The sequence below is a fragment of the Caretta caretta genome, chromosome 5 (assembly GCF_965140235.1).
Source record: "Caretta caretta isolate rCarCar2 chromosome 5, rCarCar1.hap1, whole genome shotgun sequence".
Lineage (NCBI taxonomy): Eukaryota > Metazoa > Chordata > Testudines > Cheloniidae > Caretta > Caretta caretta.
Window position 1 is genome coordinate 44008834 of NC_134210.1, and position 26946 is coordinate 44035779.

The window sequence follows — 26946 nt, forward strand, 5'->3', positions numbered from 1 at the left end:
CTGTGTCCTCCCTCAAACATACATCAAATGCTTTGACGTTTGGGCTGGCTTGCCCTCTCCCTTTGTCCCCATCGAAGGACTGGGGAGACTGGTTTGAGATGCTGCTGGCTCCTCTTCTTCTGGCATCAACTGCTCCTCTCTTCCAGTGCCCGCGAAGGGTCTGGGCAGAGTGGTACAGATGCCACAGTCGTCCTACTCTTTCCCCAGTGCCAGCTGCTCTTTTCCCATTTGCTAGGGAGGCTGGTGCAGGGACCTGCTACTCTGGAGCTCCCTTTCTTCCAGCAACAGCTGTTCCTGCTCCTTTTTGCCAGGGAAGCTGGCATGGGTTTCTCAATGTGAGTGGGAATGTTAACAAATGGCAGTCATTGCCCTGGTTAGTGGGTGGTAGCAGTAAAACTAGGGTTGTGCCAATACCTCGGAAGTCAGAGTTAAACGATGTTCAGATTCCAGAGGGCTATTATTCAGAGTTTGGGAACCATTGGATGCATTTAATATGGAATGAATAGTGATAAATTTGGAGCTATGATGGGCAGGAGCAGTAGGGCCGCACAAGAAGAGGTGGAGAAAGAACAAACAATTTGTTCACTTTCATATATTACAAAGAGAAGAGGCACAATAAAGCAGTAGCCGAAAGACATTGAACACCAAGGATTGGCAGAGCACCGCACTAGTGGCCAAAACTGGACCCATAGAGTATAAAGCATCATCTCCCAATCAGCTCATTTACTCATGTAACCACAGTATCCAGAAAAACAAAACTGAAGCACTAACGCAATGCAAACATCTAAAACCATCATGAGGTAGGAAAACAATGTAGTCTTCCCCAGCCAATCCATGCTGTAAATTCCCCACCAAGCTGAACTTAGAGAAATAAAGGCCTGATTTTATGACACACTTGTTTTTCAGTGGGACTATATTTAGCATGATATACGACTCAATCTGAGTGAGGATGGCAGAATCTGCCCGGAAGTTTCAGAATGTGGGGAAATCAAGAATGGATGCAAACCTTATTTTTTTCCAAATGGCTGCCAGTGGGTCAGGTAGTTCATCAGCTAATTCCCTCAAGACTCTGTGCGTATCATCCAGATTTGTTGAGGTGTATATATTTAATTATTCCAAATATTTCCTTACCTGCTTTTTTATTCAATACCTCTTTGGACTTGGGGCACAAATCTAGACCTCTTTGCTTTTGCTTTTGCCTTTCAAATGAGCATAATTTTGCACTGTGTTATGACTGCCTGCAGATGTGCCCATAACAGGCTGAGTCTGTCAGCCTTCATAGTGAGCTGCAAAGCACACCTTTTATCCCTGGCCTGCAAGGAGATGGGTGTTGGGTGTTGGGGTGCAGGCAGGGTCAGTTAATTTCAATTGTATTATGTTGTTGCTGTGTATTTGAGCTGATCTGAGGGAACTGATGAGTCTGTTTATTATAGTGAATTAAAAAAAAATTGTCAAGGGCACCCAGAGCTTTGGATGTGAGTTCTTTTATTATAGTCTGTATACAGCTGAATAAATACTAAAATCAAGGGGAGTTGGTGCCTAATCTGCCTAGGCTTTTGTAAATCTCAGTAGGAATCTATCTGCAGCTTTATGCACCTAAATACCTTTGAAAATCTGCCCCCTAGGAACCCAGGTCATTTTTGAAAGTAGGGCTTGTGCTTCTAAGTCACTTAGGTGCTTTTGAAAATGTTACCAAATTGCCTGGCCCAAAGCATCTCCAATGGACCCTAGGAGCTGTGGAGAATCTGCCTGGGGCCTGCAGAGTCCAGAACCTGGATGAAACAGTTGTACTCACAGTTCTGGTCTTGCCAGTGGGTTTTCTCATGTATGTTTCAAAGCCTGAAATTGGCCACGGTCTTTATTAGTCCCCATGTGTCCTTCTCTTTATCGCCCTTCTTTTCAAAAGGAAGAGAGAGATTATTTAATTCTATGCAGCAAGTGAAAGATTTTTTAACAACAGAAACCAAATTTTGCCAATGAACGCCATGCCAGTAGCAACTCTCGCTTTATGAGAGCTAACCAAATATTTTAGTAATACTCTCAGAGCTGTGTGTTCAATGTGAAAAGGGAGCATCTTAAGAAATATCTCCATCTAACTGTTATGTATGTGTGTCTGTGTAAAAGGTATATATTTAGGGACAGAGGATGTCACATGACCTGACTGAAAACATCGGATATATTTTTGCACATTAACCACAGCTTTTTATATCCTCATTACTACTAGCTCTGCTATGCATGTGATGGAGACCATAACTAATGGGTAAAGATGGAGATGGTATTTTCAGCTAGGCTATGTAATCCCCTATATTTAGAATACTTTTTTTTTCTTTTTAACATTATATTTAACTGGCATCTGGAGCCACGTAGGTCTTTCTCCGAGCTCTCTCCCTGAAGTTCCCATCGTTATAGACTCTGATCCAGTCCCTTGATTTCTGCTACATTTCTTAGCTGGTGGTGGGCTGTTAGACACATTCAAAGGGCGGTTAAATCATTGAACCATTTCCATTGTAATACCACATATCCTGATAAAAAGAGCAAAGGAAAAAAAATGGCTTTGGTTGGAGGAAATTGCTTTGAAGCACAACGTGGCTTCTCAATTCTAATCCAACATGTGCAGTGGAGTTTCTGAACCCTTAGATGCAGCCTGCCACTAGTACCGCACTGCAAGGGATAAGGAATCTAACTCATGGCTTAGAGATTTCCTCCACTATGCAAAGGGTGGTGACAAGTACATGGGCTCTCTGCTATCTGCCCCACTACGAATGAAAATGCGGTGTTTGTGCTTCAAGTGGGTACAGCTGCCCCTTCAAGATTTAAACCTATAAAAAATATATAGATATAGGACTCCTGGGCTATTATCAGGTGATGGAAAGCAGCTGGAAACCCAGCATAACTGACCAGCTGGGGGACTCCATGGGTAGTACAGAGTCAGCATAGATGGCCCTGGACCACTGGCATAGGGTGTGTGTGTTGGTAACTTGACCAGAGACGTGGCTGGAGTGTGGCTGTACTCCGATTAACCTGGTGTACCATGCCTTTGGGGCCACAGCCAATTAGTACAGAACCAGCCACAGGATTGGGGAGCTACAGCTAGCTCTTTTGCAGCACTCCTCCTTCCCAGTGCTTCTTGGGCATAGCTGAGAATTGATCTTATAGGGGTTAGTAATGGGTGAACTCCAGAATGGTCCAAGCTTGGCTCAGAAAAGGATCCCACATTTTGGATGCTTATCCAAATTATCTGAGTGTTTTGAGCCTAAATCATTATTTAATCATTACTTCTGTAGAGGAAATACCTCATACTTGTTGTGTTTGTATTAAGAAACCTGTAGTCTTGCATGTGAGAGGAGAAAATGGTTTTCAATTCACAGCCTTGAACAGGCAGGACAAAGAAAATGTAGCAATATACTGTACCTTGACTTAACTTTAAGATGATAATTGGCCATACAGAATGAACTGTGGGTTACTGAGGATGGAGATAGTTAGGTAGTATCTGATATTCCATTCTGAAGAACCCCAAAAAGTTTTATATAATCCATATACAGGAGTGAGCTGAAATGCAGATAACTCTGGCCTAGAATGTGGCAACACTTTAACCACACAAAACTACACAATATGAAGCATAGCATATCCACTATTTGTGTTCCACTCCTTCTCCTTCCACGCTGCCTTTTACTGTTTGTTATATCCACCTTTTGCATAAGTGACCATCTTCTTTTCTGAGCTTCAGCTTAGCTGCATTCCCATTGAGAACAATGGGAAGTGGTTGCCATTTTGAAAAAGGGCAATTTTTCAGGCCTTGGTTCAAGAGTAAAGTTCTAGTTATGGAAAATAATGCCCCCCCATCTTAAAAAATTCTTTAGATGGAGCCAGTGCACAAGATTTCAGCACAGTTTTAAATATACAACAAGTCTGAAGGGCCTGCATTATCCTATTGTTAAAATCATCGAGGACAAAAAAAAAACAAACCAAAAAAAACCAGTCTAACACATGGTGCTAAATTTCTTAATGGCTCCACTTTAAAATTAATTTTAATTCATAATTTCATTAATGATTTTACTTGTAAATTTTCAGCAAATTTGTTCTTCACTAAACAAATAAATTCTGTATTTTAGGGCAGATATACTGTAGTTTTGGTTCATAACGGAAGTTGGAATCCCTGCTTTTAAGTGCGAAACTCAGCTCAACCTTGACTATGGAACCATGCAATTAGTGCTTTCGTAGTAATAATCCACTGCAATGTAACTGGCCAAATTCTAATTTGACTAAGATAATGAGGGTGAGCCCTTTGTGAAAAGCATCATCTGACCTCTAATAGCCACAAGTGGTCAGTTTTATATTTCTTCCTGAAGACAAAAACTCCAATAGCAGTGTCCACATATTGGGGCATTGGTTCAATAATGACTGAATGGTAAGAGCTCCATCTGTTGAATGACCATCACTTGGAAGAGGAAATCTACTTCAATAATTAAAACCAGGCAGTGATATGAATGATAGAAAAGCTAATGACAAGGTTGGATTATTACATTCTTCTTTTTATTTCTTCAAAAAGAAATGCCAGGCAATTACTTTGGAATCATTAGACAGACAACCAAAAGCGCCTAATGAACAGTATATATGAACAGATGTCATCATTGATAACACACGGTTAACACTTCAACAAGTACAGCCTACCTTAGACTGCAAATCCTGGAGACAGACTTTACATTAGCAGGGTTAAATGAGACAGAGTTGTGAGTGACTGCAAACTAGGTGAAGTTCATGTGATGAAATGCCAAGATTGTGCAAAATATGAACATGCTAGATCCTACTTGCTAACTGGCACAAGGACCACAGAGATATTAGTCTTTAGATTTGCCTTCCAAGTACAAAATGATTGCTGGCAGTACACTATGAACATGTCAAGTTAAGGGAGTGTATTAAAAAAGGTCAATCAGTGGTTTTCTTTCTTTAAATGGTAGCCACTGAAAAGTTATGCAAACACTTCAGCTGTGGAATATATAATCTGACATTTGGCAGGGTTCCCTTGTTGATCCAAGGAGTCAAGTATGCTGTATATGCCTAGCAGTTGTTTCACTACTGGTTCAAAAAGATAAACTATATCAGACATATTTTCCCCCTTCTGCTTTAACTAGACCACTTCCAGTAAGCAAACCTGATTCCCTGGTTTTCCAACAATACAGCAGTTTCTTTTAAGAGCTGTAGATTCTAGAGGAGAAGGACCTGCAAAGGGGAATCAGTGTGTGTGCGTGTACGTGCGCGTGTGAAAAAAAGCCCAAACTGGAGGCAGTTATCTGAAGCCTCCTCCAGCCAACATGGCTGGTTTGAGTAAAACATGACCCACATCCAAACCACCCCGGTTGTGGGTCTGCAAAATAAAAACTTACCAATGAGGTATTGCAAAATCAAATAATTCCTGACTTTGCCTATTTCTAGCTGAAATCGAGATGGGCTAAAATCAGAAGCATTCATCTGAACCCTGGCTCTCTTACTTCAAACTTTGAGGGTTCTGATTTAATACAGTTGAGTCTGAGCTGGTTTGGGATTTGGTTTTGCAACACAAAAAACACCTCCCTCACACCCAGTTCTAGAGAACCCTTCCCCCAAATATTAAAAACTGCAAGTATATCCTGTGAAGTTATCCAGGTTTTACTTACTCCTTGAATCAGCTTAGAAAATAAACCAAGAAACCACATTTTCCACAGCAGTCCATATAGCACCTGATACAACAAAAAAGCCATGCAACTTCTGAGAATGGAATCTGTGTATTGACTTATGTATTCATTTTATTGCACTTCAAGGGAAAAATTCGGGCTATGATTGAAATTAAAAAGGAGTTTATGTTTCATTGCTTTTTCTTTCTACGTATATTTTTTGTTCTACTCAAATAATTTTTTCAATTTAAAGAGTTAGCATCCCTTTTAATTATAAAAGTGGACAGAAGCTCGGTTTGCATCAAAGTAATGTAAGTCTTCCCCACATACTTTAAAAAGAGATGATGCTTTCAAAGTGGATGGCTGGATAATTGGTATGCAAGTGCACTATGAACTTATTAATAACTTATTCATTTTATGATGACCTGCTTTGAGATGATAATCTGTTCTTGATGCATCTTTTAAAAACATATTTTCATTGATTTATGATCATGTTTGTATTTTTATTCTGACAATCTATCAAGCAGGGAAGAAAAGACTATAAGAGGATGCCCTCCATTATGCTTCAAAGTAAAGAGGGATTGCAGAATAACTGATCTTCCCAGAGATTAGTTCACAAGGTGTGAAGGGAATGCAGCACAAGACAATTTCAAATAGCCTGGCATGTCATAGCATGCAAAATTCCTTGTCACCAGAAGCCACTGGCCAAATTTATTCCTGAGGCAAATCTGTAAAAGTCAGTGGAGTTATGACAAGCTGAGGCACACAAAGGGGAAAGAAATATTATACCTGACATTAGCTATTGCTCTTCACGCACCTAGTACAATGATTCATGGTGATGACCCAAAATGTGAGCATATTTATCCTTGTGAATATGGACAATAGTGAACCCGATTCATCATTGCCCTTCACCTTGTACAGCCATTTACAGCTGTGCAAAGTAGGTGTAGAAAGCTTCCACCATGATTTGGAAGTGTGTTGCATCCATTTTGCACTGATGTACAGACTACACAAGGTGGAGGGCAATGGAGAACCAGGCCCAATGTACGTCACTTCTAACTTTGGGCTGGATTCAGTGGTCTGGCTCAGCTATGTACATCCCAGGGGGCATGGATCAGCATTCACATTACACTCCCCATCAGTACCCGGCCCATGCCAGGGAAGCTAACGATCCAACCAGAGAACCAAATTCAGTGATGAATCCTGGTCACATGCCACCCGAGGTGCATTGCGCATATGCTAAGAGGTACATCCCAAGACCGGGTTGGGAGGCAAAAATGGCTTTCAGGTTTGGATAATGTATGCATACAGTTTTGAGCTTGGTAATCAGTTTTAGAGGCTTGGACTTCTGAATGGGCTAAGGCTTGGACCTTGTCATCCACAGAACACACAGAATCTGAGTGGGTATCCAAACTAACCCCTTCCTGGAGTCTGGATTGTTTGTTAATGTAAAAACATAACACCGACCTCAGTGTAAGCTTGCTTCCTGGGTTTGGCTGTTGCAAGACCTCCTCTAACTTAGTATCTTCTATCTGCCTTAGTCCAAACAGCTGCAGCAGCCCCCTTTATATCCTGGTTAGAACTAATTACCCACCTCTCAGCAGTGAATCCCTTGAATCCTAATACAGATGTTTAGCACCAGAATTTAGGTTGACTCAACACATGAGCTCTGCATTCTCTCATACACGGTTTTTCAGTCTGTTACCCCATTGTGGTCCCCAACCGCAGCCCCTTTGAAATGACCAGGCTGATTACTAATTTTCTTTGAAATGTAAGACTCTGGTTCCCCATGACTAACCAGCTTGCGCTGTGTCGCTTCTTCTGATTTGTATTTCTCATTTTACAAACAAACACAAACACACACACTAAGGTCACATCCTGCAAGTAGTCTTTGAGGTGCTGAGCAGTTTACAATACACAGTACCCTGGTGGTTGGAGGACCCCCATGGAAATAAAACCAAACCATCCAGAATAGGCTGCCTCTCTAGCAATACTATCCAGCTTGTCATGATGGGACAACATCTGCAGAATCAAAGAACAATGAAGGAAGGAAGCCATCATTTAAAACACTTAAAGGAATAAAAGATGTCCAAGATAAGACTAATTTTTTCAAGAATGAATGATGCTCTGCTTTTCTAGCAGCATTCTTCAATTGAGCACAACGGCTGTAACCAAGACATCTGGTTAAAGTCTGCAGTTCTGACAACACTGACTCCACAAAGGGAATACAGTACATAATGCTATTAAGTTTCCTGTGTAGAAGTGACTCTGCTGGGACTGTTGCAGAGTAAGGTACTACTCATGGTAAGGAAGGCTGGCAGAATCAATCTAGTTCTTAGGTTGCACTAGTGCCCAAAATATGCTACATGCTTTGTAAACACAGAGAAAGTCAAAACCCTTCCCCTGAAGAGTGTCCACAGGGATGAACCTTAAAAGGCATAGAGGATTCATAGAATCATAGAATATCAGGGTTGGAAGGGACCTCAGGAGGTCATCTAGTCCAACCCCCTGCTCAAAGCAGGACCAATCTCCAATTAAATCATCCTAGCCAGGGCTTAGACAAGCCTGACCTTAAAAACTTCTAAGGAAGGAGATTCTACCACCTCCCTAGGTAACGCATTCCAGTGTTTCACCACCCTCCTAGTGAAAAAGTTTTTCCTAATATCCAACCTAAACCTCCCCCACTGCAACTTGAGACCATTACTCCTTGTCCTGGCCTCTTCTACCACTGAGAATAGTCTAGAACCATCCTCTCTGGAATCACCTCTCAGGTAGTTGAAAGCAGCTATCAAATCCCCCCCCCCCCCCCCCCGCATTCTTCTCTTCTGCAGATTAATTGGGGCTAGCTTGCAAATTTGTTGTTTGCCCTAGTTAAGGGATGGCACGGAGCTGCCCCACTCCAGGAGCAGACCCTGGAGGGAATTCTTAGTCACAATTCCCTCCTTGACCCACTCTTGCTCCAGGGGAGGATAATCTGTTATTGATCTATTCCTATACTAGTAGATGATTACTTCCCGTTCTGTGTTGGCTCAGTCCTAGTGGCCCATGCTTTGGAGGCGTGGCAAGGCCTCTGCCCATTCCCTATCCTGCTTAGCCTATTTTCATGGGAGGTTGAGTAGCAGCTCTAGGGGCACTGCTATGCCCAGGTGATGTGAGTAGCTTGTGCCTGGTGTTTCCCAACTCCATTGCACAGTGCAGTATGGGAAGGTCAGAATCCTGCCATTGGTTTGGAAGCTTATCAAAATTGTACCAGAATGATCCAAATGCCTGGGAAGTGGGCTGGAAATCTCACAAGAAAAGATCTATTGCACTTCTTCTGGCAGGTCTGGAGTCACTGTGGCAAGAGCCTCTCTCTGACATCTGACATGCCCACTTCTGGCTGGAACTTGGAAATCTAGGAGGCTGGTGAAAATTAAAACAAATCAATTAAAAAAAGTTAAACCTTCCAAAAATACTCAGTTCAGGTTTGGGTAAATCTTTGAATAAAGGTCCCAGGGCAATGGAAGGTTCTTGTGGTTTCTGAGCTTTTTGGCTCATCCCCAGACAACACAGGGTGTTTTCTGTTTTATTCTGCACTCTCCAGGCTGGTCTCTATAGCTGGATGGGGAAAGATTTTTTTTCATGCAAAAATATTGACAAAAATAGTTCTAATTACAAATTTTCTTTGAAATGTAGCAGGTCTCCAGCAAAATCTGTTTTAAACAGAAAAATTTGGGGGGGTTGATTTCTTGATGAAACCCTGAACATTTTTAATGAAAACAATTTTTTTTTCATGGATATTTCTCTTTAACCCAAAAAAACATTTTCTGTTGAAAAATGTTTCAGTGGAAAATTTTGGACCAGCTGTACTGGCCACATATTTAAAAGTTAGGTTTTGATGTTGCAACATGAGCTGCTAATACAGACTGCTGCATCCCATTGACTTCAGTCAGATTCTGCAATGGGTACAGGGGTCTGCCATGCGGAATTAGGGCCTTAATTCATTTCATGCTGGCTGCCCTGCAGGGAGAGGGAATGTCTGCCTTTGACAGACAGAGCTCTGGCAAGCCCACATGTGCGGCTTTGCTGGCCCTGCTTGGGAGTGCTTGTTGGCAGGTCACACTCATCTCTCCCAGGCAGGACTATCTAGTGTCACACAAGCACTCAGGGCATGCTGCCTACCAATAGAAAGTGGCACTGCTCCCTGCAAGAAGTATTAACTATAAATTAATTCTGGGGAGTTTGTTTTCAACCCCATTCTATGGCATTTATTTCTCAAATCTAAAATGTCTGCCTCTTTCTGTAGTGTCTAGAAAAGGAGTACTTGTGGCACCTTAGAGACTAACAAATTTATTTGAGCATAAGCTTTCGTGAGCTACAGCTCACTTCATCGAATGCCTTCAGTGGAAAATACAGTGGGGAGATTTATATACACAGAGAACATGAAGCAATGGGTGTTACCATACACACTGTAAGGAGAGTGATCACTTAAGATGAGCTAATACCAGCAGGAGAGCCGGGGGGGGGGGGAAGAAAACCTTTTGTAGTAATAATCAAGGTGGGCCATTTCCAGCAGTTGACAAGAACATCTGAGGAACAGTGGGGCGGGGAGGGGGGGGGGATAAACATGGGGAAATAATTTTAGTTTGTGTAATGACCCATCCACTCCCAGTCTCTATTCAAGCCGAAGTTAATTGTATCCAGTTTGCAAATTAATTCCAATTCAGCAGTCTCTCGTTGGAATCTGTTTTTGAAGTCTTTTTGTTGTAATATTGCAATTTTTAGGTCTGTAATCGACTGACCAGAGAGACTGAAGTGTTCTCCGACTGGTTTTTGAATGTTATAATTCTTGACATCTGATTTGTGTCCATTTATTCTTTTACGTAGAGACTGTCCAGTTTGACCAATGTACATGGCAGAGGGGCATTGCTGGCACATGATGGCATATATCACATTGGTAGATGTGCAGGTGAACGAGCCTCTGATAGTGTGGCTGATGTGATTAGGCCCTATGATGGTTTTAAGCTTATGCTCAAATAAATTTGTTAGTCACTAAGGTGCCACAAGTACTCCTTTTCTTTTTGCGAATACAGACTAACATGGCTGCGACTCTGAAACCTGTCATTATGCAAGGTACTGCATTTAGGCCCCCCCCCGCCCCCACTGTTCCTCAGACGTTCTTGTCAACTGCTGGAAATGGCCCACCTTGATTAACACTACAAAAGGTTTTCTTCCCCCCTCTCCCCTGGCTCTCCTGCTGGTATTAGCTCATCTTAAGTGATCACTCTCCTTACAGTGTGTATGATAAACACCCATTGTTTCATGTTCTCTGTGTATATAAATCTCCCCACTGTGTTTTCCACTGAATGCATCCGATGAAGTGAGCTGCAGCTCACGAAAGCTTATGCTCAAATAAATTTGTTAGTCTTTAAGGTGCCACTAGTACTCTTTTTCTTTTTGCGAATACAGACTAACACGGCTGCTACTCTGAAATCTGTAGTGACTGTGACTCATTCTACTCCTTGCACAGGAGAGGGCAATGCACTGCCTTACTCCCCAGTACAGACGACCTGCATCATGAGTCACAGTGTGGAGGAGAGAGAAGGATCTTGAAGTCACTACTCCACCTCTCATGTAGATGGGCAGGTTGGGTTGGGAGTGGGCAGAGTCTTGACTCTTTGGTTGCCAATGCTTCAAGTAGCACAGTGAGCCAGCAAGGAGGGGGAAGAAATCCATGCTGGCAAAGGGCCAGGGTAGATTATTTTTCCTCACAGAGCCTGGGAAGAACCATGGACCAGAGTGTGACTTTGAATTATAATTCAGTCCCTCCTCTTCCTCTGGGGGCAATGCAACTATGTGCTACCTGTTACTCAGAGCTAGGGGTAAATACACACTCTAGTCCTTAGTGAACTTAGAGAACTGAGATGAAGTAACCACGTGTGTGATTTTCTGAATCTTTGGCAAAAGCTTCATGTACATAAGGGTTGTTCCTGAAGGCAGTTAATGTTATATTAGCATTGAAGACAATTGTTTATTTTGCTATAGCACAGGCTTGGCTGCTGTACATGAGCTATCATGTGTCACAACATGTAGAAACACTAAAGGGCAGTTAAATCCTCCAGGCTAGAAGAGGGCCAGGTGCAGAGTGAAAGCTCAGAGTGGGCAGGAAAAGCAAGACAAGAGATGCCTTTTCATTGTGTGAAGGCTGAAGATAAGTGAGCGTGGGGTTTAGGGATGAGACATTTTCACAGTGAGAGAGCAAAGTGGCAGAGGGCTCTGTCACCACCAGTGGAGAGTGGTAGATGCTGGGAATTGAGTCATTCAGCAGCTGAACCAGATATAAGGGCTGGAGCAACAAGTAGTGAGAACAGAGGAAAATAGGGTGGAACGAGATTGTACCCAGTGCTCCTCCTCTGAGGGAACAAAGTGTTGAGCACAGGACTATAAACAAGTCTAAGAATTATTACAAAGCACTTACCTGTGATGACCCATTCTCATTATGCACTTGGCATTACATTCTGAACCCTAACATGTCAGCTGCCCCCAAGGTATCTCTATTTGAATTATAAGCTGTTTTATGAAAAAGGTGGGGCACTAAGCTGGCATATCACAGTGCATTAAATAGCTTGCCATGCCAGCTACTCTGTAAAAGAGAAATAATCTTGTTCCACCCACGTATTGATTCTTTTCTTAATTAGACTATAAACTTGGTCAGATTCTGTCCTTTATTCTGTTTTTCACAGTAGAGCATGGCATAGTAGGGCCCTGGTTCTGAATAGGTTCTTTTGGGGCTCCTATAATACAAATAATACATCAATTATTATTAATAATAATGAATATGTTTTGATAAACTGTACTGTATTTTTCCACAAAGCCTCCTCCGGCATACTACTCTAATCCAGTGCAATCTGCCAAAAGTCTAGCCTTTCCTCCTTACATTCCTCTTTATGGGCTCAGTCCTGCAAGGTGCTGAGTTATCCGGCCACAATCTAGCAAAACAAGCTGTGCCTATCTTTAAGCACGTGAGTAGTCCCAGTGGAGCTGAGGGGATTACTTACTTGTTTAAAGTTAGTCACAGGCTTAAGTATCTTGCTAGATCTGGACCAGAGTGCTCAGCAACTTGCAGGATCAAGCCTTTCCACATATGTTTTCTAATAGGCCTTGTAAAACCAATCCATTCAGAAATGTTGACAAAATACACACACACACACACAACCAAATGGTAGAGCAAATTACACCTGCAAAACATTCAGAGTGTTGTCCTTTCCACCCCACTATCATCTTCTTGCTTTATAGATGGTCTTTTTCGATTGTAAACTCTTTGGGGCAGAGACCTTGGAGCAGATTCTCTTTTCAGTTTCACCAGTGTAAATCTGGAGTAACAGCATTGAAGTCAGTGGAGTTATTCCAGATTTACACCAGTGTAAATGAGAAGAGAATCAAGTCCTCAGTTCCCCAACCTGCCTGCCGAGCACTTAGGGCTAGATTGTAGTTACCCCAGCATGGGTGCACAATGGGGAGAGATGGCACAAGAAGCCTTCTCTCCCATTTGTCTCCTGCTTCCCTCTACACAGGGCTTGGCTATAATTGCAGTCCCTGCACCCTCTGCACTGAACTGATGCACAGTGTCTCCTGGAGTAAACCTTGGATGCAGCTCTGCCCTCCTCCCCAATGCAGGTCTGGTTCCTAGTAGCACAGTTGTCCTTCAGTGCTCTGTTGGTGGTAAATAAGTGAATAATTAAATAACAATCATTCAGACTTTTTACAGAGTTGTTTGTGTGCTGGTTGGTTTATTTTGCTTTGCACACCTGTCACCCAGTAATTTTAATTGCCAAAAATGGCTTCTTTGAGTTTGACATTCCAAATAACTTCAAAGCAAAGGAACCAACATGTGATCCTGTCTGATTCTGACACGAGTTTTACATCAGTGTAACTCCGCTTTCTTCAGTGGAGTTACATTGGTGGTATGTGAGAGGGGAAGCAGCTCCTTTGTGCTTCCCACATGTATACAGTTAAAGGATAGATTCCACAGTCCTTTCTCAGGCAAAACTTGCACTGATGTCGAAGGGTCAAATCCTGAGGCCCCTTTTCAGTTTTTAATTTTCTTCCCCTCATTCCTTACTTGGACAAATTCCCATTATATTCATTGGGATTTTGCAAGCTTCATCTACTGTCAATGGGCATTCACCTGAATAAGAAATGCAGGATAATGACTTTTGCTTTTAAGACAAGCCAAGGCAAATTAAATGTTTTTTTCTTTTTTTTTTGGTATTATGCACAAATCCTTTGTAATTTTGGGAAATGTTCAGATGTCCTTGTCATTGCTGCCATAAAAGAACAGATAGACAGACAGACAGACAGTGTTATTTTACTGAAAAATAAATTCTTTGATGATACCATCTTTCGCTTGGTTGAAAGATCAAATAAGCAAATAAATACACTTTTACTTACTTGTTTGATTTGGGTTTAACCCAGTGGTGCTATACATCGTCATTCAGTTTCAAGTTACTGTTATCAAAACTAAGTACATCTTTCATGTGCTTTCAAGTATCACCATGTATTTATCATTGTGTTATGGTGGTAGATAACGAAAAGCCAGTTTGTCAGGAGTTGCTGAACTGGCATTGATATGCCTTCATATGTTATGGATATTCAAAAAGCTCATTTCAAAAATGATTTAGTTGTCTTGGAACTGAATTTCAGCTTTTATTTCAGATGAAACATCCACATGAGGATTTTATTTCCATATGACCATTACTGTACTTGGATCGGGAACTTAGAGTAAATTAATTCATCATTAAAATATATGCTTCTTTGAGTTCAAATTTTGCTACTTTTACCACTTTGCCATTATTGCTAGAATAACTTATGACTTTAGCATAATATAGAATAGAGCTGGCGGATTAATATAAAAAGGGATTTGCTAATACTTTTGCTAATAAAAGCAGTAAGTTTGATGCAGTTATTTGTTTGATCATGTTATTCATTCTTTGTATTAGGACAGCCACCAACTATTTATGAAAATGTTTCCTTTTCTTTGAAAGTTTCACAGATTTTAGTACAAATTATTATTCATGTGAAAATTCCTATCAGAAGTGTTTCAGAGGAACAGCCGTGTTAGTCTGTATTCGCAAAAAGAAAAGGAGTACTTGTGGCACCTTAGAGACTAACCAATTTATTTGAGCATGAGCTTTCGTGAGCTACAGCTCACTTCATCAGATGTTTACCGTGGAAACTGCAGCAGACTTTATATACACACAGAGAATATTCTCTGTGTGTATATAAAGTCTGCTGCAGTTTCCACGGTAAACATCTGATGAAGTGAGCTGTAGCTCACGAAAGCTCATGCTCAAATAAATTGGTTAGTCTCTAAGGTGCCACAAGTACTCCTTTTCTTTTTATCAGAAGTGTGTTCACAGAATCATAGAATATCAGGGTTGGAAGGCACCTCAGGAGGTCATCCAGTCCAATCCCCTGCTCAAAGCAGGACCAATCCCCAGCTAAATCATCCCAGCCAGGGCTTGGTCAAGCCTGACCCTAAAAATATCTAAGGAAGGAGATTCCACCACCTCCCCAAGTAACGCATTCCAGTGTTTCACCACCCTCCTAGTGAAAACGTTTTTCCTAATATCCAACCTAAACCTCCCCCACTGCAACTTGAGATCATTACTCCTTGTTCTGTCATCAGCTACCACTGAGAACAGTCTAGCTCCATCCTCTTTGGAACCCCCTTTCAGGTAGTTGAAAGCAGCTATCAAATCCCCCCTCATTCTTCTCTTCTGCAGACTAAACAATCCCAGTTCCTTCAGCTTCTCCTCATAAGTCATGTGTTCCAGTCCCCTAATCATTTTTGTTGCCCTCCGCTGGACTCTTTCCAATTTTTCCACATCCTTCTTGTTGTGTGGGGCCCAAAACTGGACACAGTACTCCAGATGAGGCCTCACCAATGTCAAATAGAGGGGAACGATCACGTCCCTCAATCTGCTGGCAATGCCCCTACATATACATCCCAAAATGCCATTGGCCTTCTTGGCAACAAGGGCATACTGTTGACTCATATCCAGCTTCTCATCCACTATAACTCCTAGGTCCTTTCCTGCAGAACTGCTGCCTAGCCACTCCATCCCTAATCTGTAGAAGTGCATGGGATTCTTCCGTCCTAAGTGCAGGACTCTGCACTTGTCCTTGCTGAACCTCATCAGATTTCTTTTGCCCCAATCCTCTAATTTGTCTAGGTCCCTCTGTATCCTATCCCTATCCTCCAGCATATCTACCTCTCCTCCCAGTTTAGTGTTACCTGCAAACTTGCTGAGGGTGCAATCCACACCATCCTCCAGATCATTTATGAAGATATTGAACAAAACCGGCCCGAGGACCGACCCTTGGGGCACTCCACTTGGTACCGGCTGCCAACTAGACATGGAGCCATTGATCGCTACCCGTTGAGCCCAACAATCTAGCCAACTTTCTATCCACCTTATAGTCCATTCATCCACCCCATACTCCTTTAACTTGCTGGCAAGAATACTGTGGAAGACCGTGTCAAAAGCTTTGCTAAAGTCAAGGAACGACACATCCACCACTTTCCCCTCATCCACAGAGCCAGTTATCCTGTCATAGAAGGCAATTAGATTAGTCAGGCATGACTTGCCCTTGGTGAATCCATGCTGACTGTTCGAGATCACTTTCCTCTTCTCGAAGTGCTTCAGAATTGATTCCTTGAGGACCTGCTCCATGATTTTTCCAGGGACTGAGGTGAGGCTGACTGGCCTGTAGTTCCCCGGATCCTCCTTCTTCCCTTTTTTAAAGATGGGCACTACATTAGCCTTTTTCCAGTCGTCCGGGACTTCCCCCGATCGCCATCAGTTTTCAAAGATAATGGCGAATGGCTCTGCAATCACATCCGCCAACTCCTTTAGCACTCTCGGATGCAGCGCATCCAGCCCCATGGACTTGTGCTCATCCAGCTTTTCTAAATAGTCCCGAACCACCTTTTTTCTCCACAGAGGGCTGGTCACCTCCTCCCCATGCTGTGCTGCCCAGTGCAGTAGTCTGGGAGCTGACCTTGTTCCTGAAGACAGAGGCAAAAAAAGCATTGAGAACATTAGCTTTTTCCACATCCTCTGTCACTAGGTTGCCTCCCTCATTAAGTAAGGGGCCCACACTTTCCTTGACTTTCTTCTTGTTGCTAACATACCTGAAGAAACCCTTCTTGTTACTCTTAACATCTCTTGCTAGCTGCAACTCCAGGTGTGATTTGGCCTTCCTGATTTCACTCCTGCATCCCCGAGCAATATTTTTATACTCTTCCCTGGTCATTTGTCCAATCTTCCACTTCTTGTAAGCTTCTTTTTTGTGTTGTTTGGCTTTTGTTATTTTCATGCATCCATCTTCTTTTAATCTTCAGGTCATCCAGACAGGGAGTAATAACAATATAATATGATATAGATAACTAGTGATACGACACGAATAACATATATGGGATAGTTACAGTAAACAGTCATGAAAACTCCCTAGGCTGAAATTTTTCCTCATAATCTACTGGCAAAAGCTGTATTTATGAAGGAAGAGATTTCACAATGACTAATTTGATTAACTTTAGCCTGGATAATGGGACAGTGGGTAGACGCATTTTTGACACCTGTCGGTCACTGCTGGCCTCCAGACTTTGTAGGCTACAAAATATTACTTTTAAAATAATTATATATTTTACCAAAGACAAAGAGTTCCTAGCCACCTGTATCCTGAAACAAAGTAGATTCTATTATTCCTGTTTAAGTGAGATCTGAATCTGCCCTAAAATGAAGCATATGAAAAGAGATAAGGAAAGTCATATGATATACCTTGACTTTAGGAAAGCTTTTGATATGGTCTCCAACGGTAAAAGGGGTGGCAACATTTGCAGGTAACACAAATTATTTAGGGTTGTCATGACTTGAGTAGGACTATGAGGAACTCCAGAGGGTTCCATCCACCCAAAAGTAGGTGAATAGTCAGCAAACTAGCAGATGAAATATAATGTTGACAAATGCTGGGTAATGGACATTGGAAAGAATAATTTGATCAGACACATTGCTGGGTTTAAAATTAACTGTGACCACTCAAGAAGTAGTTCTGGAGGTCAGTATAGACATCTCAGTGAAAATAGAATGCTCCTGTTTAGCATCTGGTGCTGACCACTGTCAGAGACACAGACTAATCTAGATAGACCATTGTCAGTCTGATCTAACATGCAGTTCATATGTTCCTAAAAAATAAGATTATAATTTCGATAAATGTACATTTTAACTGTTTCCATATTAGAGCTGGTTGAATTATTCTTGCAAGTACTATTTTTTGTGAACTTTGTCCTTTTTTCTGTTCACAAACCCATACCGATTGTTACCACTATATTTATTATTTGTAATAATATTGTGGAATAGTTTGTATGAACAGATTTCAGCTAAAGAGTTCTTTGCCAACTGTCACTTTAACTATTCCCTATTACTTGTTCATTACATCATTTCACATGTATCAGGCTCCAATACAGTTGATATTTGGTAAACGTAGTTCCCATACTCAGTAAGTATGATAGAAGTGTGGATAAAGTGTAAAGATAGAAACATTACTTGTGGCACCTTAGTAAACAGGTAAAGTAAATGTTTAGGTTCCCATCTTCCATTGAGCTCTGTGTAAGTGAATCTGTGGGCTCACACAAAGCCCCATTGACATCAATGGCATGCTAGTGCATGACTCTGCTTGCATAGAACTTGTTGCCGTATTGGGACCAAAGTTGTCTGCACTCAAAATCTTCCTCCTAAACCTTCTTATCTTATCTGTTCTACAATCAGTACTCGTCCAAATCCAGAGGTCCTTAAGCGGTGTTCCTCTGGGCCTGATCCAAAGTCCATTGAAGTCAATGAAAAGATTCCCATTGACTTCAAGGAGCAATGGTTCAGAACTTCTGTCCTCATTCAGGCAAATTCTCTACAAAATAGCTCACAGAATTTGTCAGATAAGCGGTAGAGTCATGACTTCATTATCTGACATCATGTATGTGAATTATTTTTCCGATTTTGAAATGAAAAAAATATTCAAATAATTTGATGTGGAATTTGTCAAATGGATTAGTTGGCATCTATTATTCAACCTGCTGTAAAACTGAGTAAAGTCCTCTGGATTTGGGCCAATATTAAAAAAAGAAGAACTTTTTTTAGAATAGAAAAATGTTTGATGTCAACACAGAAACATGCATTTCATGAAAATATTCTTTACGTTAGCACCATAACTCCTTTCTGTGTTACCTCTTCTGTACATTTCCATTAACTTTCAGGCCTAATGAGAGACAGTTTTCTTGAACTAGAGCTTGCTGCCCAATGTCTGTCATTTTTGTCTTTCCTTCATTTTGGCTTCTCTTTTGACTGTTTCACTTTAGCCAGATTAGCAAAAAAGATAATGCTGCATTTCTACTAATAAGTCTCATGGAGTCCCTGCCAGTTGGCTGATGGTCTGAGGATGTGGAAAATACATATCTAATTAGAATCTGGCTGAGGTCCCCATCTGGCTAAAGTATCAAAGGTCAGTTCCAATTGAAAAAGCAAACACTGTCACTAATGTTGTTTTATACAAAGCACAGAGTGTGTTCCTCTTAAAAGGCTTCGTCCTCAGATATGTGCAAAAGCTCCATGAGAATCAAAATGTTAGGAAAAGGCAAAATGTATTTCTAGGGCCTGTTCACCAAATGCACATAGTTCTTCTGGTGGAAGATACAGAGAAAATGGTCTCTATTCTCCACCCTATTCCCAGGCTAAAATCTACAATCCTCTACCAATCTAGGTTAAAAAAATGTAGAAAACAGCAGGTTTGAAATTCATCACTGCCATGGATTTTTCAAGATACGCAGCACTGAATGCCTAAATGTCACAGATTAGAATCAAGACCAACAACTGTAACTGCTTTATAATGGCAAAGAAACCACTAACAGCCTACATGTGTTTTCTCCAGCAGTGAAGGAGGCCAGAGTTCAAGAATATAAAACTATGAATTGGAGGAATTGTGGTTAAGGTAAGGAAGCCTTCCAGGGATTATGTATTATAAGATCCTTCTATGCCCCTGTCACTTTAGTTCCAAGATGTTCTGCTAACCAAGTACTGAAGAATCAAAGTCTTGTTCTCTTCCTTAAGGCAACTTTAATGTTTCTTTTAATGCTGCCTCTGCCTCCCCGCTCTCTCCCCCCACCACATTCCCTCTTTTGGGGAACAAATTCAATAGTTCACCGGAATTTTGTATAAAATACTGCCAATATTATTATATTATTTTACAAGATGAAAGATTGCTAGGTAAAAAAAAATCATCTGCTGGGTTTGAGGATTGTACAGGCAGTGCTTAGTGAATGTTTCTTTTTTTTTCTTTGTTGGAATATAGACAAGTACCATGGTTAAAAATATTCCCTTTCCTTTGGTTACTGGCAAAAAAATGCAAAAGTTGAGGCAGGCAAAAGAAGAATATGTGAATGCATTCCAAAATGTTAGTCCTTAGTTAGTCAAATATAAATGAATGTATTATGGAATCATCAGAGGGTTGGATTCATTAATTGTTTGTATGCCTGTAAGCATAGTCTAAGCTTGCAAATGGCAGATCACATGCACATTTCCTTTTGGTACTGACCAAAGTTCAAACCCACAAAGGACTGTTCCTCCCTTATCCTCAATGATACATTTAAGAGACATATAGCAAGCTGCAATTTAAGTACCACTAACCCTACAAAAAAGCATTTCTGGTCCCAGCAAGTACTATACATACACTGATTTAGAAAAAAATACTGTTGATCCAATCCAGGTAATGACTAGAGCTATGTTAATAATCAGTTTTTCAATTCACTGGCTGAACCAAAAAATTGGGGAAAAAATCATTTCGGATTGATGTGAAACAAACAAAAATTTGGTTTTCTCAGTGAATTTTGTTTTGTTTTCGTATAACCTCCACTTGGCATAAAGTGCTTAACTAGTCTTTGGAACAGACACTTGAACCCACATTGCTCACATTGCTGGTGGGTGCCCCAACCACTAACCTATAGAGTATAAGGCCAGAGGGGCTGCTGGGAGGGAGAAGCCATCATTGCTGCTGCTGCTACTGTCACTTCCTCCTCCTCTTTCTCCTCTGGTAGCTTTGTGAATGGTTCCTAAATCCCCTCGTGACTCTAGCCCATTTTATTTTTCATGTCAATTTTGAAAATAGTTTTGGCCAAGCTGAAACTCCATTTTTTCGGTGAATAAACGATTTGTCCAAAAAACGTCACCCAGCTCTGCTAGTGACAGCATTCTCAATAGTCTTGCAAGGTCATGTTAGCCTCCTAGTTCCCTTTAACCACTGTTCAGTTATCTTCTTTTTCATTTTGGACTCTTTTCTCAATGGAAACCAAGGCACAACCCTTACAAACGAACAACCAACACTTAAGGGTCTTGTAGGGTCTCTTGATTAAAAGTCTTCATATATGTCATGGTATATGTTGCTCTGGTTTTTTGGTCATGATAGCTGCCTTCATTACCAGAGGCTTGGTCTGGCAGGGACTGACCTTTGTCTCTCTAAACCTGAGTGAGGAGGGCCTGTCTAGCTAGTTACCGTTTCACTTTGTCATCTTAAAACTAGACCACCTTGCAAAGGGCCTGAAAAAGTGCATCTAGGCCTTGTGCTTTCAGCTCAGTTGTACATGTCTCATTTAGATGTGGCAGTCTTTATGCTGTCCATGAAGTCATTTGGCCTGCTTCTAGTTAGTGTCTAGTTGGTGCTACTTTATAAGTAGCAATGGAGCCAGGTCCAATTACATTTCAGATGGAGAAAATGTGCTGATGGTGTTGTAGGTTGGAGTTGTTTCCAAGAGCTGAGCCAAAAACCTGGGTAATCAAGGAGGAGTAAGTTACAGCGAGTGGGTGAAATTTTCTGATCAACCCTTTTTTCAATGAAAAATAAAGACTTGGCAACTCTGTAACTTTAGCAAATCTGTGTTGGTGAGTCTGCCACATTTTTGTTTGGGAAAAAAAATCAAAACCCAAAAACATTTCAACATTTTCTAAATAAAATGTTTCCGTTTTCTGACTCAAACCAACATTGCATTTCAAAATTTTCCTTTATTTTAAAAAATGTAAAAACATTTAAAAATGCTAGAAATAAAAACCAAACCATTGTATGTCAGATCATGTTTTATTTGACCCAAAACATTTTTTTTTTACTTTTCAATGAGCTGGAAGTTTTAAAAAAAAATTTCAGGTTTTTTTGAGGGGGGAGAGGAGAGGAGGGGCTTTTTGGAATGACCAGAGAACAACAAAAAAATCCATCTTTTGAAAAATCCAACATTTGTGAAGCTCTAACCATTGCAAATAATATAAGTAGGGCCCTACCAAATTCACAGTCCATTTTGGTAAATTTCACGATGATAGGATTTTTAAAATCTGAAATTTCACAGTTTCAGATATTTAAATCTGAAATTTCACAGTGTTGTAACCATGGGGGCCCCAAACCAAAAGGACGTTGTGGGGGGTGGTCACAAGGCGACTGTAGGAGGGATGTGGTGTTGCCACCCTGACTTCTGCACTGCTGCTGGCAGTGGCCCTGCCTTCTGAACTAGACTCCCAGCCAACAGCCCCGGAACTTCCTGCAGGGGGGAAGGTTCCTGGAGGTGGGTCTGACCTGGCCCCGGGAGCAGCCCATGCAGGGGAAGAGGAAGTCTCATCCAGCCCCAGCCCAGCTGGGACTAGCAGCTGGAGACCAGCACAAAGGTCAGCCCCCAGCCCTGCCTCTCCCAGGCTCCGGGCCCAGCACTTGTTGGATAAAGGGGCCTTAGGCTGGCTATCTGTGTGTGTGTGCGTGTGTGGGAGGGGTGACCATGCAGCCTCCCAACCACAGTGCACTGGGCGGTTGCCCACATCGCCCACCCGTAAGGCCAGCCCTGCCTCCCCTCCATAAAAAGTGATGACCCCCCCCCCGCATACCATGCTTCTGTGCTGCTGCTGGCAGTGGCGCTGCCTTCAGAGCTGGGTGCCCGGCCAGCAGCCGCTCTCCACTCTCTGGCTGCCCAGCTCTGCACGTAGCGAAGAAGTAAGGACAGCAATACCACAAGCCCCCTACAATAGCCAGATTTCATGGTCCGTAATATGTTTTTCATGGCCATGAATTCGGTAGAGCTCTAAATATAAGTTCTAGAAGTAAATTCTGAATAAGACCACTGACCTATTTGTGGCACTTTGCACTGTCATGGGGGAGACCTTCGTTCTCTTTCTAGATTCTCACATCCCAAGCTGACAAGGACTGGTAGCCTTAGGGAGAGGACATGCTCAGCCTCTGCAGAGTACAGGACCAATCCAAAGCCCATTGAAATCAATGGCAATCTATCCTGATTAGTTGCACAACCCCTCTAGCCAATTATGAAGCATGCACTGACAAACTCCAAAGGGAGTCTTGATCAGTCTTCCTTGGTTGAACAGCTGGTCAGTGCAATGTTACCTTGATAGTATGAGATAAACGGCAAACTTTCAAGATTTATTTAGAGACAGGAAGGTAACTTTCCACCAAGGCAAAAATGTGCTTGTACTTTCTTAGACCTGCCAATATGCTGATATTCTCATGAGGTATATGTTTGTGTGTGAGAAATAACTGAGCTAGCTGAGGCAATAAAAAAGAACATAATTAATTAGACTGGGGAGATCTGGAGTTTGAAAGAGCTTGTGACTCCCTCCCCTGAATGTCTTATTCCCTATGTGTGAGTGGTTTACAGTTCATCCAGGATCTGTGATGTTCTTGGGTGTGTGCATAGCCCTGCTTCCAATTTTCTTTACATTTTATATATTTGAAGGCTATAATTAGACTTTAAAAATAAAAATAAAAAATGTTTGAATTAAAACTAGATATAAATTGTTCCTTTGCCTTGAGTTTTCTCTTACTGCATTTTCCTGCTTGTTTATTTTTTGTCTTAGAGAAGCAAAGCAAAAACAGTGGGAAAACTTTGCATCTTTTTTTTAAAGTTAACATTGATTTCAAAAGAATTATCATTGGTGGACTGGTGATAGAATTGGGATTACAGCATCAAAGGCAACGTTAAAAGTTCTTCCGTTTTGTAGGATTCGGTTTCTTTGCTAAAAAGGATGGATTGCCTAGTGATCAGTCAGGGGCAGATTAGGGTTTTATGGAGCCCCTGGGCCAGAGCAACTAGGAACCCCTTCCCACCTCTTCCACCTGCAGCCCCTTTTCCCCCGCACCTCCCTCCCGGTGCTCCTGCTGTGGAAATGGGGTCGGGGTGTGGGGGCTTGCCCAGCGCCGCCTGCCCACATTCCAGCCAGGGAGCGGTTTTAGGGCATGGGGAGCTTGTCCCGCTCCGCCCACCCCCAGCGCCAGAGCACCAGGTGGGCAGAGCGGGACAAACCCCTGCTCCCCGGCAGGAGCTCCCAGCTGGCGGAATGGGTGGGGACCCAGGGACACCCATTTTTCCGGGGTCCTCCAATTGGCTGGGGCCCCTGGGCATGGGCTCCATTGGCCCAGTGGCTAATTCGCCTGTGTTTAGTGTACCAGTCTTCAATCCTATCTCTACCACAAATTTCCTACATGACCTTAGCCTCTCTGTGCCTCAGTTTCCCATCTGTAAAATGGGATAATGGTAGTCCTGTACCTCACAGAGGTGTTGTGGTCCCTTCTGGCCTTAAACTCTATGACTATGTAGCAGGCAATAACTCTCAAAATGCAAGGAACATTTTAAGAGCAGCCTTTGTCACTCAGCAAAGGCAGTACAGTACATTGGAACTGCAGTTATCGGTCATCTAGAAAATGTGCTATTTTGCAAAGCTTTCTATTCATAACCTGCAAGTGAAGGGTCAATTAGAAATTAAAAACACCCAATGTAGCTTCAGGAAGGGCTGCTCAGGGTCCTGGGGATAAAAGAAAACCTGAACTGGAAATGGCACAGGGGACAGGCAACTCACCTAACGAGAATATTCAGTCAGTAAAGGCTTGCAGAGAAAAGGTTCCATCAGGAAGAGAAGAATTAATGACAGTTCAAGTGGACTAACAAGGGTTTTTACAAGCATAGCAAGGGGGAAAAGAAGTACTGGGGAGAAATTAGTCCCATTAATAAGTGAGGAGGAGAGTGGCCTTAGACAAGTCATTAATTTCTCACTGACTCATTTTCCTCACCTGCAAACTTTTTGTGTTATGGTAATGCTTAGCAGCTCCAAGAGAGATCTGGGCTCCATTGTGCTAGGTTCCATGCCAACACAAAGTAAGAGACTGTTCCTGCTCGTAGGAGCTTACTCCGTAAGCGGACAAGACAGACAACGAGTGGAAGGGAAACGGAGACACAGAGAGGCTTACTAACTTGCCCCAGGTCACACAGCAGGTCAGTGGCTGAGCTAGAAATAGAATCCAAGTCTCCTGATTCCAGGTCCAGTACTCTACCCACCAGAGCGTGCCACCCCCCTAACTGGAGATTAACCTAATCTCTGTAAAGTGCTCCGAGCACCAGGGCCCTCCCTAGCGAGTTGCGGGGCCCAAGCCATTAGAATCTCAGCACCTATCTGCCAGGGGGTGCTCCCCTGGCTCCGCCCAGGCTCCACCCCCACCCTGCCTCTTCCCCACCTCTTCCCACCCCAGCCCTCCCTCTTCCCGTCAGTTCCACCCCCTCCCCCAAGCGCACTGTGCCCTCGCTCCTCCCCCACTGCGCCTCCTGACTCCGTGAAACATCTAATCTGTGGCAGGTGGTAGGCACCGGGAGGGAGGGGGAGGCACTGATTGGTGGGGCTGGAGGTGATGGATGGAGGGGGAAGTTCTGGTAGAGGGGGTCCTCCTCACCCTGCCCCCTTCGACTCCCTGTTTGCCTCCTCACCCTGCTTGTCCGCCCGCCTGCCTCCTGCCTCACCTCCCCACCCCCGGACTCCCACAAAGCACGGGGCCCAGGGCGGTTGCCCCGATTCGCTGTACTCAAGGGACGGCTCTGCCAAGCGCTATAGATAAGTAGGATTTTTAGAAGGGCCAAGCATTCAGCATTCTCCTTGTAGAGGCTGAAATGAGGATTTTGAAGATGGTTTTAAAACTCTTTAGCCCTGCTCATGCTGATCAGCTGAACTATATTTAAAACTGGCTTAGCAGGAAAAATATACAGTGGAACCATATAGTTCAAACTGAGTTTTCAAACATGGTTCATGACCTAGTCTGTAGATGTAACAATTGTATAGTTATGCTGAAATAATTCTCTCCACACAACTTCCAAAAAGTCAGTGAATCTGTACAGTTGGACTCCATTTGCCAAGTTTTCCAGGGCAACAGTACTTTTGTTGCAACAGACTTCATGAAAGTACTTTTGTTGCAACAGATTTAATGCCAGCATGCAACTTGTTCATTTTATGTTTTGAACATAACATTGTCCACATGAGCTTCACAGTTGGCGGCCACCAGCAGCTGTTTTTCTGTATTCACCAGCTGGCATACTGAGTGTACTCTGCTATCATTTATTTTTTCATTACTGGTTGTGAATGCTGATGCAGTTTGGTAAGCTGCATTTGCATTCAGTTAAATAATTTGTAATCAATATTGCAATAGAAAAGCCATTCTTCTCAGGATTTCTATAGAACAGAACTTGTTCCTACATGCAGCTGCCATATGAAGCAAATTTATGGAGAGGAAGTGTTTTGTATCTATCTTTATTTGATGGATTCATGGCTATGCTGTATGGTGCATAAATAAACTATTACTTCCTTAACACTTTGGGGTGCTATACTTACGATAAACTAGAAAGTCTATAATGCCAGTTAGTTATAGAAAGCTTATTGTCTGATATCCAACGACGTAATACAGGGATGTCAGTTCCTCTTTCTTGCTCTCCTCCTTCCCCACTGCATCTTTCTTCCTTCTCCACTTAAGTTTTTACCTCACTGTTCTTCCTCGTTTCATTGTTATTTCCATCTTACAGATGCCAGTGCCAACATATGATGTTTTCCAGTGTCAACATTGCTCCTACATTTGTCTCACTACTATGATTTTCTGTGCCACCAACAGGTGTGCTGAATGCATGATCCTGGAATACTAGCATCAGTGAAGGCTTGAAGGAGCTACATTTAAAAAAATACATCTCAAAACACAATTTTACAAAAGTTTTAAATCAATTAATGCATTTCAAATGCATACACAGTCCAAATAGGTTTGAAAAATAACAGACACATTCTCCATACAGCTGTATGTAAACCCTTCCAAAGTTCTGTTCAAAACAGAGTAATACACTTTCTGTGTGTCAAAACTTGTCAGCAGTCTGTGAAATTCAAAAAGTTCCAGGTTTGCCTGATCCTCATTTTCCTATGGC

At 42.2% G+C, this 26946-nt stretch overlaps 1 protein-coding gene across 12 annotated transcripts in view; it reads left to right on the top strand.

Annotated features, from left to right (window-relative positions):
* Positions 1–26946, top strand: part of LOC125636867 (uncharacterized) — a 263703-nt gene that overhangs the window by 186681 nt on the left and 50076 nt on the right. For 7 of the 12 annotated variants that reach the window (XR_012668426.1, XR_012668427.1, XR_012668429.1 and 4 more), the window contains one exon: positions 19614–19673. The exons of 3 other annotated variants lie outside the window; for them this stretch is intronic. The gene's annotated coding sequence lies outside the window, so the exon portion shown is untranslated. The remainder of the gene's footprint in view (positions 1–19613; positions 19674–26946) is intronic. 2 more of the 12 variants (XR_012668428.1, XR_012668435.1) reach the window with 1 other exon arrangement.